Source organism: Aulonocara stuartgranti (assembly GCF_965226115.1).
Source record: "Aulonocara stuartgranti genome assembly, chromosome: 6".
NCBI lineage: Eukaryota > Metazoa > Chordata > Actinopteri > Cichliformes > Cichlidae > Aulonocara > Aulonocara stuartgranti.
The window spans coordinates 23,742,156-23,755,835 of NC_138944.1; the positions used below are offsets into that span (position 1 = coordinate 23,742,156).

A 13,680-nucleotide genomic window follows, 5' to 3' on the forward strand; every position below is an offset into this window, starting at 1 on the left:
GAGGAGGCTGCTGGCGTGCAGCACGAGCGGAAACGACCGCTGCTGAAGGACGGTGACATTGATTGATAGATCGATTTATTTATTAATTTTAATGTTGTTGTTTTTTCAGGTATGCGCGCGCGCAGGCAACCACGTAAAGTAAGTAAATTTAAAAATTGTTGTGCTTTATGTTGTTGTTCGTTTATGCTGTGTTTGTTACAGGGGCGTAACAAGTCAGTTCTAGGCCCCGAAGCAGATATCTGTGTACAGCTTTAGCCTTGAAGTGGAGCAGCATGGAAACTGTACAAGCAATAGATAGAAGAAGAAGAATGAACATGGAAAGCTTGAAATTAGCTGAATACAAAAGGCCAGAACAATTGGAAAAAATTGCAATTTTTCCAGTAAAGTTCAACAATTGAATCAAATATTTTTGAACTTTACTTTCTTTGAAGCGCTGAAAGGATCAATACTGAATTTGTTATATGCTGTCTTTTGAAAATGAATTTCAGATATGGAATTTATGCCTTTTTGTTATTGTAATGTCTTCACTGACAACCAAAGTCAGAGGTCAGGGGATTAGGCGTGTTCACGTTAGCTTAACTACACTTTGGCTCCTCCATCAGTCAGACGTTACGCCTTTGGTTTGTTACATGGTAACTTTGTCCAAGTTGTTACTATTTTCACTGCTTAGGCAGTGTTTCAATTAATTTGTTGTTGCATCCACCCGTTTTTGGTGTCAGTGGTTGTGAGGAAAAGTGACCAAAATTGTTAAATAGAAATCATCTAATTTTTTTTATCGCATTTGTCAGCATTTTTGTTTTGTTTTTCTATTGGTTTGTATGACTTAATGCGTATTCTGTCCTAAAACCCAAATTCCAAATCCTTTCATCAACTGTGCTGCCAGACCCAACGTGGGTAGAAACATAGCCAGCAGTCCACCACAAGAGGGCAGCAGACAACATGCTTTTGCTTTTGGAGGCTTTTTTCCCCCCCTTCAGGGTTCAATGACCTGTTGTGGAAAACAACACTTAAGCTCAAAGTGAGCAAAACGAGGGTAGTTACAGATGTATACATTTGTAGTTAAGGAAGTCATTTAGTCTTTTTTTGTCTCTTATTCATTGTGACGCACAGCCTCTCCTTATGTTCTCTTCAGTAGGTGTGTTTAAAACCCTTGAAACAAAAGGTTAAAAAAAGACTCTCTAAGCTGCTTTTGTTGCCACACCTATAGTTTTCTCCACGTTTCACACCTGTGGTTGAAATCCCTCACTGTATAATGCACATTTTAGAGCTTACACACTGGTTTTGATTCATCTTTCTAAGGTAAACCCAGTTAATTAGCATGGATTATAGGTTGCACTCATTATAAGGGTGTGTTATCTACTTTATTTGTAAAGGCACACGTGTTGAGATGGTGTCACAAATGAACTTTAACATTTCTCAGTTTTGGTGAGTATGCAAAGTTTGAAAATGTTTGCAGCTCCACACACACGAGCCAAGACAAATAATTTCTTTCCTTCCTTCTTTTTATACTGTCGCCTCATACCAGCTCAACTGTGGCACTGGACCCAGGTTTACTGTAATTTACAGAGCACTAAAGAGAAGACGATTGGTCAACTTGTTTGTGACAAAAATACACTTCCTCCACTCCATTTTATGCACATGAATGCCCACACGCACACATACACACACGCATAAAAAACAATATGCTTTTGCATACAAGAAACGGTCCAGTTTCTGTTTAGAATTCGCACACTTCATTGTAAACTTTTACATCCCTCGACTGATTTGTGAGTCAAACTGTGCAATATGATTTAGAGGAAACTCAAAATGAAACTAATTTCATATTTTGTGTATTTCCACAGTGAGGTTGGTGTTCTATGTAATAATTACTCTGGCTAATTGCTTTGTAACTTCTCTGTAGCTCATGAAATTTCCAGGTTACATAAATTTCACGCTAACTGTCTGAGACGTGACCATGCAGCACATGTCTTCCTCTTCTTCCTCGCAGTCTCACGTCAGAGTGTTTTCTCTTTAAATTCTGAGAGGGGAAGTAGGTACTGCACAAAGCAACATACATGCATATATGTCAGAATAAGGCTGGCATCCAGATCCAGCAAATCATTTTTCTACAGGCATAATTTAAGAGTTACTTGTTTTCTGTTTTCCAGGAAGCCCAAATCATCACCCTTCCACCGCCATGCTTAATAGATGACATGATATGTTTGTGCTCATATGCTTTGTTTGCTTTTTCACCAAACATGGAGCTGTGCATTATGTCCAAAGGACACTGATCAAGATTTCTAGAAGATGCAACTTTGCAAACCTAAGACATGCTGCCATGTTCTTTTGTAGAGAGAAATGGCTTTCTTCTAGAAACTGTTCAGTCTTTTTCTAATTGTGCTGTCATGAACTTTACAGGCCTCAGCTAGCATGGTAAATGTTAAGAGTCTGAGATATCACATCGGGGGTTTTCTGGAGTTTCTCTGAGCATAGCACGATCAAACCTTTGCTTGGACGTCCACTCCTGAGAATATTTTGGCACCTGAATGGTCCAGACCAGCAGACTGTCAAAACCTTTGCTATTACAAAGGTAGTCACACTTGCTGATTGTAAGTTAATCAAGTGCATTTGACTCTTAATTTCTATGAAAGCAGCATTCCTTTTTAAACGATTCAGATATGAAATATAAAAAAATAAATATAGATTTTCACCCATCTTATATCTGAATCAATTGTAGTTCCACAGACGTGTAAAGCAAATAGGATAATAATACAATAAAAGGACAGCTTATCTCTGTGATTAAGCGCAGATGGAGACTAAACTTGAGTTCATATTGCAGACTTTGACACAGTTATCAATAAAACGATTATATTACTGTGAAGACCGTTTCCTGTAGCTATGCGTGCTGTCATTTTTAAACCTATCAAACGCTAGGTGCTCGTAGGGCTCAGCACCGGTGTCACGGCAGACAACAGACCGGGAAAAGGCACAAGTGGTGTAACTTCCCCTTTCTCTATAAATCTCCAACAGAAAGCCCAAAGGAAGACGTCACCAAAGCTTAATAATTTGCTAATGCCAGGAAATGCAAAGTGGTCTAGCACTGCAAAAACAGCATGCATCTGTCTGCACACACCACACTGTCAATTCGCATCCTGTGTCTCGTGGTCATGTGACATTTAAAAATGCCACTGTAAATGACAGCACAGTGCACAGTGGGTCCCTGATGGGCCCCTGAAGGGGAGAGCGAAATTCCATACGCTTAGCATTAGTATCAGCCATATTTCCAAGTAGTGAAGGAGCACTGCATGACAAATTTTAACTTTGTTTGCCTTTTTTTCTTCATGCAATCTCCTTTAATCGTATGCATATGCTTGACTTTTGAGAAAGCTACTAACCCACAGGTGTCCTTGCGATGCTTTACTGGTTTCTAAAGGCCCTGTTGTTTCCCTGAGTTTGACCTGCTATTTTAAAGCATGCAAAAACCACAGGTTCTTAATTCACTCAGACGTCTAATGAGAGCTCTGCAGATTAAAATCATTGATAAAATTCAGCACTGTAACATCAAATTGATTGTCTCTGTTTGAGTCAGCAGCCTCTTTTTTTTGGTGATTTTTAAATGCGCCATGAATATTGTGCGGCATAGTCCTAGATTGATATATTTCAAATCAGCTGATCTGAAGGGGATTTATTGACTTTGAGATATTTTTTATTTGATCTATTGTCTGGTATGGTATATTTTAAAGGACCAGTCAGAGTTTAAAAAATGTAATAAACTTTTAAGTGAATATATTGGAGAAAATAACTAATCCAGTGTTTGCCTGATAGCAGACAGAACTGTCAACCCACTGCGCTCAATTTAAATCTTCATTCGGCTCGGTGGAGAGGTCACTTGCAAAGGTCGAAGCTCAGTCCTGTGCACAAACGATGGCTATGTGTTCATGCCCCTTAAAATTTGTCTAAGAAGAACCTACATGCTCATAGTTACACCCACGGCCAATTTAGAAAAACAAAATTAACCAAACATGCATTCCTTTGGACTGTGGGAGAAAGCCAGAGTACCAGGAGAGAACTTAGAGACACATGAGGTGAGCATGCAAACTCCACACAGAAAGGCCTCAGCTGGCCAGTGGATTCACCCCAGGACCTTCTTGTTAATCACCAAAACACTGAGCTGCACGTAGGACACTCAACTATATTCTTATTATAGTGATCATAGTGTATGGCTGTCTATTTCCAAAGCCCTCCTAGACATGTTAATCAATGAATTTGTTTATGTAAAACACTCTTTTGGAACAAATCGTAAGGGTTTTTGTAAGTGAACTAAAGTCCATGTAACACAAAGCCACAGCACCCAAAAGATGGAAGGCTGACGTCATAGTGCCAGAGACCATTGCATGGATGGCAGCATGAGGAGGACCAAAACAATAGGCAGGTGGTTTTAATGATGTAGTTTCTGTATGGATTTGGTCTGTATCCAGATTTGACAGTTTTGTTTTGTTGCCTGCTCTGATTTTAAGATTGAAGAATTTCTCAATGCTTAATTCATTTTATATCAATTGCAAGACTCAATACATTAAGGCACTTTAAAATTTATTTGCTGTTTCTACAAGCAGCCCTTGGGCAATTTCTAATTTCTTGTCTCATCAGTCGGTTGGTGGTGATACATGACATTTAGCATGAGGCCTTTGAAAGATCCTCCTCCAGCTGTCCCTGGTTAAGAAACACAAGAGTCACTGGATCAGCGTCTTTGGGCTCTTTGTTTGAAGTATGATGGCAGTGTGTTATTAGAGCCACTGTAAATCAGCTGTGCCTGTGCTAATATACTTCAGCTGTCAAACAACTACACAGAGACACACACAGAAAAGTGTTCCTCTGATGTTTGTAAAGGATCACAACTCTAATCCGGGAGCAAACATTTGTCATTATGTTCTGCAGCAGCACAACCCTTCACCAACATACAAAAACTCAATACTGGTCAATATTCACACACGCACACACACAATGGGATTGAGGGCTTTTACACTCTCATTGTCATTGACATTCGGTTTGCAGTATTGTATTTCTTTGAGATTTGAGAGTTGAAATGACTGTTTCTTGAAAAGGCCACACCTTGGTGCTGTGAATTGAGGAGCTGTTTGGGGCAAATGCTTCCCTGAAACATTAGATTTTTCTCCACGCCACTTTCTTTGTATTTTCTGATGAAATTATTGTTTAATTGTAGGCAGTCTGAGGGAAAACATGATTCATCTCTCTCTAATGCTGGAACAAACACGGGGGGGGGGGGGGCATGTGACTGACAGGTTGTTTAGCACTCATACTCGTACTCTGTTCCTCTCGTTGACAGTAGATTGAACTGACAGACACCTCCTTGAGCGCATGCACATACACACACACACATGCATGCATGCACACACACATACACAGTGGAACCACAGGCCAGACAGAGCTCCATGACAAGTCCTGGTAATTCAACCATAGTTAACTTAATGAGGGTAGTAGACACCTTGACACATACACATACAAGGGGCATGCTATCAAACATGATTGTCGTAGTGTTGAGTGAGACAACCAAAACATCATATGAGAAGACTTGATCGGGTTACCTCTGCAGTCTGAAGTGTGCAGCTGCATAGCAGAGCAGCGTATCATAATCCACTGAATTAGTTTTGTTTGCTGCAGGCTTAAAAAGATAACCTACTGAGCCACCTACATCATGAAATAAGCTCATGGCGTTTTGCTTCTGTACCTCAGCCATGGAGGTTTTGATCATGTTAATACGACAGTAATGTGAGCAGTAATATGGGTTTCAGTTTATACTTCATTTGGCATTAACACTTGTTTTAAATTTGAGTTTACTTGTAATTGTGTGCACATCGGTGATGTAAAGAACACTTGTCTATTCAGTCGAGCAAGAGAAAAACAGATCAAAGTGAAACGAGGATCACATTCACAGAAAGGTCATCTTTGGCCTGGGACAGGACTAGAAATAGATGTATATAGATTATTCTGCAAAATCCGATTTGAGGGGAAGTAAAACATTGGGGTCAGATAATAAGGGGGAAAACCACAAAATGAAATAGTTGAGTTTTTAAAAAAAAACAAGAATAAACAACAAACAAGGTTCCCCCATATTAATGCAGTTCCTCCGCCACCCCTCCCTCTGCAGGACCGTGGTGACTTTCAGTGTTTAGTGCCGCTTCTGCTGCTGACACAAGGCTTTTGTTTCAGCCTGGCTCCAAAACAAGAGGAACCCAGAGGACCATACGAGCATAACAGGAGCACAACAAGTGAACCAAACTCGGACACCCTACTGACTCCTGTAACCCAGTTAGCAGAGGAAACTTCACACAAGTAGAAAAGCCAGTTCCTAGTGCATGTCTGCAATGTGTCTGCTTTCCCCATGTGAATGCTTTTTTTTTCTTCTTTTTTTTTTTTTGCTGACAGTGGAGGGCTGACTAATTACAGTCCAACTACTGCAGCCACACTTTGATAGGCACCACGCTGCTGCAGCACACAAGCATCTGCAGCCTGCATCGCTGCAGTTTCTGGGGACAAGAACAAACTGTTTTCTGGTGAGAAACTGTCAATATGGTATGCATAAAAAAGAACTGTGTGATACTGTAACATGAAGCCTCTTTTCCACTTGCACTCATTTTTTTTATGCCACACCTGCTTTGAGTGCCACAATGTGAAAGAAATGCTTGTGAGAAATACTTTTGCAAACACCTTTTTATTTTTAGCTTTTGTGTTGTTTTTTCTTACCACATTGCTTGAGTCATGTTTTATCTGGTTTTGCCCTCTTTCTGCTCCTTGTGTGGATTTGTTGCTGCACATTTGAGTCCTTTGGATTCTTAGCTGGCCTCCACTGACTCTCTCTGTCTCTCAGTTTTCTCTTCTCCCCTGCTCTCTATTTTTCTTTTTTCCTCTCTTCTGGAGTCCTGAGACACCGTGACCCACTTCCAGTTCCTTCCTCTCTCCAAAGCAGAGTGTGTGTAAATGTTAAAGTTAACGGTTTTTGTTTTTGCAGCCTTTTTGCTGCACAACGCCCCCCCCCCCCCTCTTCCCTTCTTTCCTCTCTTTTTTTTCTCCCATACAACAAACCCAATTCCACTGACTCTCTCTCTCTCTCTTTTTCTGCGATTCAGAGAAACTCCGTCAGTTTCTATGAGCATATATGAGCATGTGTCCAAAGATGTGCACATATACTTGGAGCAGCAATGAAAAGATTTGAAAGTGCTTACACAAGTCTGGTGTCTGACATGCCATGCAACCTGTTAAACCTATAGCTGAATTCTGCCTCTCTCTCACTCCTGTTTCTTTTACCCCTCTTAACTCCAGTGTCTCCTCCCTCTTGTTTTTCTCCCTCTACCTTCCCCCCATGGCTGAGTCTGGCAGGGCCACGGGTTCAAAGATGTGCAAGCACCAGAATGTAGGTCAGCCATCGGTGCTGAGTTACCGATTAGAAACAGCTGTGTGTTTGTGGGCCATTTTCTCCACTGAGGCCATTGCAGAGAAACGGTGCAGAGAAAAGCTTTGCTGTCTTTGAACACCCTCTGCTCTGAAACTCCTAAACTTCATTCTACTTTCACCCCCCTAGAGATGGGGGGGATGAATCAGCCACTTTGGCTTTGGTCAGCTCATCTACAATGACATGTAAACAAATCTAGTCAGGTAGTGCTGTCCTATATGCATGCAGAAACAATAAGCATGTTTAATTTGTCGCTCTTTTGTTCATAAATGGTAGTTCCTTGATCCCCCCCCCCCCCCCTTTTTTTTTCTCTTTCCTCTGAGCCCTTAAAATAGTCTGGCATGTCTGTGGTTCTGTCTATTGTGTTTGAATGAAACCATTGCTCAACTGCAGAATGTGTTTCCCTCCTTATGCTGTAACTAATGTGTAGCATGAAATAACTGGGAATGAGGGTGGGGGGGGTGTCTGTAAATGACACCAGTACTGGCATGTCTAGATCAGCCCTGGATGCCCCACCAGAACAGCCCTTATTACCAGTGCCTGTCTATATATACAATAATTACCTTTTGCCTGTTAGAAATTCATGTTTAAAACCCCTAAATACACTAGTGTTGTTGTGTGGGAGGAGCGCAGGGAAAAACGACATCACTCCTTGCACATCCAAACTATGAAACAACCCTCCTTCTAGTGCTGTCTGAGCACCGGATATGAGCCAAACCCTGTACCTTGCAGCTGCGTGCCCAACATGTCAAATGGGGAAAAAAATAAATGCATGCAGACACCCAAACACATACATTTACATGTAGCAAACTCAACAAAGCAAATGTGCGTGCAAGCAAACAAAGAGCATATACAAAGGCTCAGATGCAATCAGTCACAGAAGCTCAAGTTGTACGGTATGTATGACCTCGAGTGATGTAGTCATCACAGCGGCGTGCTGTCTCTGACAATTGTCCCTGCCATGCCCTTTTGAACACTTGTGAGCTAGCTAATGAAAAGCTTAAGAAGGGCATGTCAGTAACAAAAGTACGGACGCACACTGGCACACACACAACTCATTACTCGCACGGCACGTGTGCATTTTTTAAAGATTGGCAGAGCCCAGCTGAGAAACTGATCCTTCGACCAAAATATATGGTGTCCCCCATTTGTGCACTATGTGATATTTGTTCTGGGTCATGGCATCATTTAGCAGGAATAGTAAAAAGTAAATTACAGTGCAGAAGTGGTTAAAGATGTTTCTGCTTACTATTTGGAAACTCTCGTGCAAGTGAGCGAGATGTAGAGCCCCGACGCTGTTGTCACATGCTCCTGGGATGGTCCTAATTTCCGCATTAGGAAATTGTTCTGTAGACCACTGTGTGTTCATCTGACCTTGAGTTGGATTGTGGAAACAACATGAATACGAGTCTCTTTTTAAAGAACACGTCGGCAGGTGTTTCCAGTAAAATATTACTTTGCAAGTCAGGTGCCTAAAAGTCTGAAATTTCCATAGTTTCTGAATGGTTGCCCTGACTTGCAAGGGTGTTTTCCCAGTTGGGAAATTTATTTTTACCTTTTCCAGCTCTGCATGAATGTGGAATTAGCATAAAATTTGAAAACATAAATAGGTGCTTCCCATTAAACTACAAATGCGTGTGTGGATTTACTTCTGGCCTCTGTTCAGCTAAAATAAATGAGATGCACTGTCCATTTGAGAGTTACAGTTACAGTTGTTGGTGGGTTTATTCATTTTTTTTACATTTCTGACAAAGCAAGCTTTTCCTGATTGATGGTGACGCTTTCATAGGTTAGCTGCTACACATGCAGGAAAAAACTAACCTTAATAGTTAAGAAGGTCTAAGTACTCAAGTATTTCACTCTCAGGCTGATTGATGTTGATGTTTTCTACAATCAAAAACTACAAACTTCAAAGCAGCCTTTCAAGCCTACAGGGGCTGGGTGTCTCACTTCCAGTGAATACACGGAAGTGCACAGTCACAAGTCACAACAAGTCCAGAGGTTAGACGCAATGGCACAGTAGGGATCTGCAAATCCAGACATCCTGACAGGGAACCTCGGCAGAATGTCAAACTCGCTTCTGAACTGTGAGACATGAGCCTCGGTTTTTCTTTTTGTTTCAGAAACAGAGTGCTTTCATTTGCTGATATTCAGCCATCATGAGGAGAAAATCACATCCACTGGTGGGTGGTCTGTCACCATATGTCTATGCTGCCCACCCACAGGAGAAGATCGGCCTGGTTTGCATATTTATAGGGAGGATGTTTGCTGTTGGAGCCCGCTGTTTGAGTGTATGAATTAGCTTAAGTTCGCCAGTTGCCATGGTCACCGATATGGTTGTTTTATTTAGGCCTGCCCCCCTCCAGGCTTCCTTGACTTTCTGTAGCTGTATGGGTCGTGCTGTTGTCTGTGTTTCCGCCTGGTGGGACCCCCCCCACTACTAAACCACTCCAGCATGAACATAAATATTTAATAAAAGTGAATCAAGCAGAAAATCTATAATGATTTACATCCTACATGGCATATTATGAATGCAGCAGTGCCACGCACTCAGGTTTTAACACTGCATGAGATCGTGGAGGACGCATGGAGGACATATGCCACAGCAACATGGTGCTGTCAGGACAGCACAGTGCCCAGGAGGGGAAGGAGGATGTGACAGTCGCTCTACCACATGCAAGGTAGGCAGAGGAACCCAGGAACTGGGAGGGAGTCCAAATGAGAAGAGCCAGACACAGAATATTGTCCAGAGTCCACCGCTAGTTCCACAAGAAAAGGGGTTGGACCACAAGATTTGGAACAGCAAAGGATAGCCGAACAGTTTGTCACCTTTCAGCCTCTCGTTGTGTGGACAGCCGTCAGCTCTGTGGGAGGAGCTGCACAGATGGAGAAAGCTGGGCATGCTGTATGAAGGGACATGGGAGGAAAAAAATTATTTTTTGTAGCCTCAGTGTGCACAAATAAACCCAGTGCATTCAACAAAATCACTAACAGAGGACCTAAAGAGCAGTCACCTCCAAAATAATAAAATCCACCCCCTTTTTTTTTTTTAAAGGACCAAGGCACAAATCACTTCAGAAGTTCCAAAGCTGTTTCATCATCTGTTAAGAACATGTTTTTAAGCCATATAGGCCCTGAAGGTATCCAATCTGTGAGCATGTGTACATCATATCAGTCTCATGCTGAGATTAGCACAGACGTTGTTCAAAGAGACGTGACACCTAGCACATTCACTGTGCGCTCGGACTGCAGTGCTGCCAAAGCGAATACTGACCTTACAAAACAGAAAAAAATGATGACCTTCTCAAGTCATCAGAAACGCTTGGTAAGAAGAGATCACTCACCACAAATGTTGCATGATTGTGGAAGGGAAATGTCTTAAAGAAATTCAGTTAGATAACGAAAAGAATGGATACACAGTAGATCCCATTTACAGAAGAGCGGTGTGGCCGATTAATAGTATAGAGCATGTAGATTGCACCCACACACAGAATATGACCTGGGAGGACGTCAAACAACTTCACGGTGATAGGAGCTGAGTCACGTGACCTTGTCTCGACCTGGAGAGAGGGCTGAGAGACAAAAGGCAAAACCAACACACCACTTTGAACAGAAATAAAGGGAGTGACGAGTAGTGGCATTTTGTGTCTGGGACTGCCCGACACATCTGAGAGAGTCTGACTGAAAGAAAGACATCTGATGGTTTGAAGCCTGCCAACATCAAAGGCTTTTAGTCGGGGCCGAGATGAGACTCGAGCTCAGAGGTTTTGTTGTGCGACAAACTGCAAGCTTCACCATGACAGCGTCCTTCCTTTTAAAAGCAAAACAATGTGATGCAACATTTCTCAGCGCACCTTCTCATAAACATTTGTTCGCCTTTACAGTAAAATGTTAAAATAGAAAACTTATTTTCACCTTTTTTTTTTTTTTAGCACTTTTTAACAGTTCTAATTAAACACTGATAAATACAATATTGTGGTGGTGATCGTGGCTCAAGAGTTGGGAGTTCGCCTTGTAATCGGAAGGTTGCCGGTTCGAGCCCTGGTTTGGACAGTCTCGGTCGTTGTGTCCTTGGGCAAGACACTTCACCCTTTGCCTACTGGTGGTGGTCAGAGGGTCCGGTGGCGCCAGTGTCCAGCAGCCTCGCCTCTGTCAGTGCACCCCAGGGTGGCTGTGGCTACAATGTAGCTTGCCATCACGTGTGTGGATGACTGGATGTGTAAACCGCTTTGGGGTCCTTAGGGACTAGTGAAGCGCTATACAAATACAGGCCATTTACAATAAATAAGTAAATAATATTACATGATGCAATCTGATGTGTGGCTTGCAGTACAGTAGTTGGACAGACTTATTGCCTGTTGTGGACACACCCCACCTCGCCCTCAGGAACATTTCCAGACAGTTAATTCATTGGCATTTCTTTACTGCATCAACACCTATGACACACAGGAAAATGCATCGGGATAGACGAAGGAACATGTAATTTCAATGACTAAGACTGTTTGTGTCAGCGTCTACTACACAAAACCTGTGGTGCGCTGCATCACGCTAATACCGAGTGGTTAATTTTCAATAGCAAGTGTGAAGTCACATGAGGCGTTAGTACTTTTTCAGTCATGTGAATATGAGGTGTTGCTCAAGACCAATCAGAGCTTGCTCATAGTGAAAAAAGAAATCACCTACATGCATGAGCACGAACACTGAATTTTTAGATATCAGCTTTAACTCTGTGCACTCTTGAAATCGTCTTTACGGCTTGAGTTTTACTTCGTGGTGCAAAAATGGCAGAACGCAGACCACACTGAGGAACGTTGGCCCAGAGGATGTTGGGGAAGATGGGTGGAGGGATGAGACGGAAGGAAGGTAGCCCGTAAACAATCAGTGTCAACAAGATAAACAACTCCCTAAGCCTGCAAATCCCTCTCCCCTTGTCGCTCATTAGCGTTCCTGATTTACAATCGCACTGAAGCCCTATGAGTACACTGCAGCCTGGCTGCAGGGCTGGTAAAGCTAAGATAGAGGTGTTTTATTACCAACCCCCCACCTCATTTGAGCTAAAACTTTTTGGGCATTAAATTAGACATATATGTATTTACTGAAATAACACCGTCCTGGAACATATTTATAATTAAAGATCAAATGATAACCAAGTAAATAAAATTGACATGTCTTGTCATTTCTTGCCACGTCTTTGCTGTTTGCTGCCTCCGCTGCTTCAGATTATTAATTATTGAAAACATCTTTATGACTCATGGGCACAACTGTAAGTGTTGTGAGACTAGCTTAGAAGTGTCATGTAAAAGAAAAAAAAAGCAGTAACCCCAAATTCAGTCACTTAATGGAGGCGTTTTAGGCTGTTTCCTGTGAACATCGCTGTGATTAGGGGATTATCACTTTGATGCTGGTTGCTTAAAAAAAGTGTTTTCGATATTTTGTTTGTCACTGGTGACTAAAAATGGAAAATGTTGATTAAAAATGAAACCTTGCATTTTCATTTCACTGAATCTTCACCTTCTTTGATTTCTTGTCATCACAGTTAAGCCTTCGCTTTTGGTTTTTGATAACTGTATGTGGAAGGTTTCTGCAGATTTGGGTCTTGGTGTCGCATAATTATCTTACTATAGTACACAAAATGCCTGTGTTTGTTTCTTTGCCCATGAACTCCTCCTAGATGATTGTGAGCTGAGCTACCAAACTAGGCACACAGATATATCCTCAGGCTTCTGAGGGTTCTTATCTATATCAGACATTATGTTGTGACAATGTAACCTAGAAAAAACTTAGCGACTTGCAAATACCTGTTTTTAGCATTTATGCACCTGTGACACCTTATAAAAGCATTATGTCAGTTTTCAGTTCATGAGAGTAGCATCTCATTTATATCCACTAAAGTTTAATTGTGCAGGCCTAGCAACAGGCTAAAATGGGCAATTTTTAGCACCCCTATTTTCCCCAGTTTTCATATGTTTATTTGTTCATCTTATTCACGCTGAGAAAATTAAGTATATCAGTTTCATAACAGCACAACCAAGCCAATCAGTTCTGTACTAGTAAAAATAATACTCCAGCAAACAAGGAGAAGAGAAACAACTTCAAAGCCCAAAATGAAGAAGCTCATAGTTTGATTAAAAAAACAAAACAAAATACTGGCATATACAGTTTCTGATCATATTCTTACATTAACAACATTCAGTAATTAACCCCCCCCCCCAACATTAGTTTAAAGCAACCAC

At 41.6% G+C, this 13,680-nt stretch overlaps 1 long non-coding RNA gene across 1 annotated transcript; it reads left to right on the top strand.

The window, feature by feature from the left end:
* Positions 1-52: 52 nt before the first annotated feature.
* LOC309708853 lies at positions 53-6,630 on the top strand. The gene is made up of 3 exons (XR_014277341.1): positions 53-138; positions 6,208-6,330; positions 6,424-6,630. It is a non-coding gene; the product is annotated as an uncharacterized lncRNA (long non-coding RNA).
* The last annotated feature ends 7,050 nt before the right edge of the window (positions 6,631-13,680 follow it).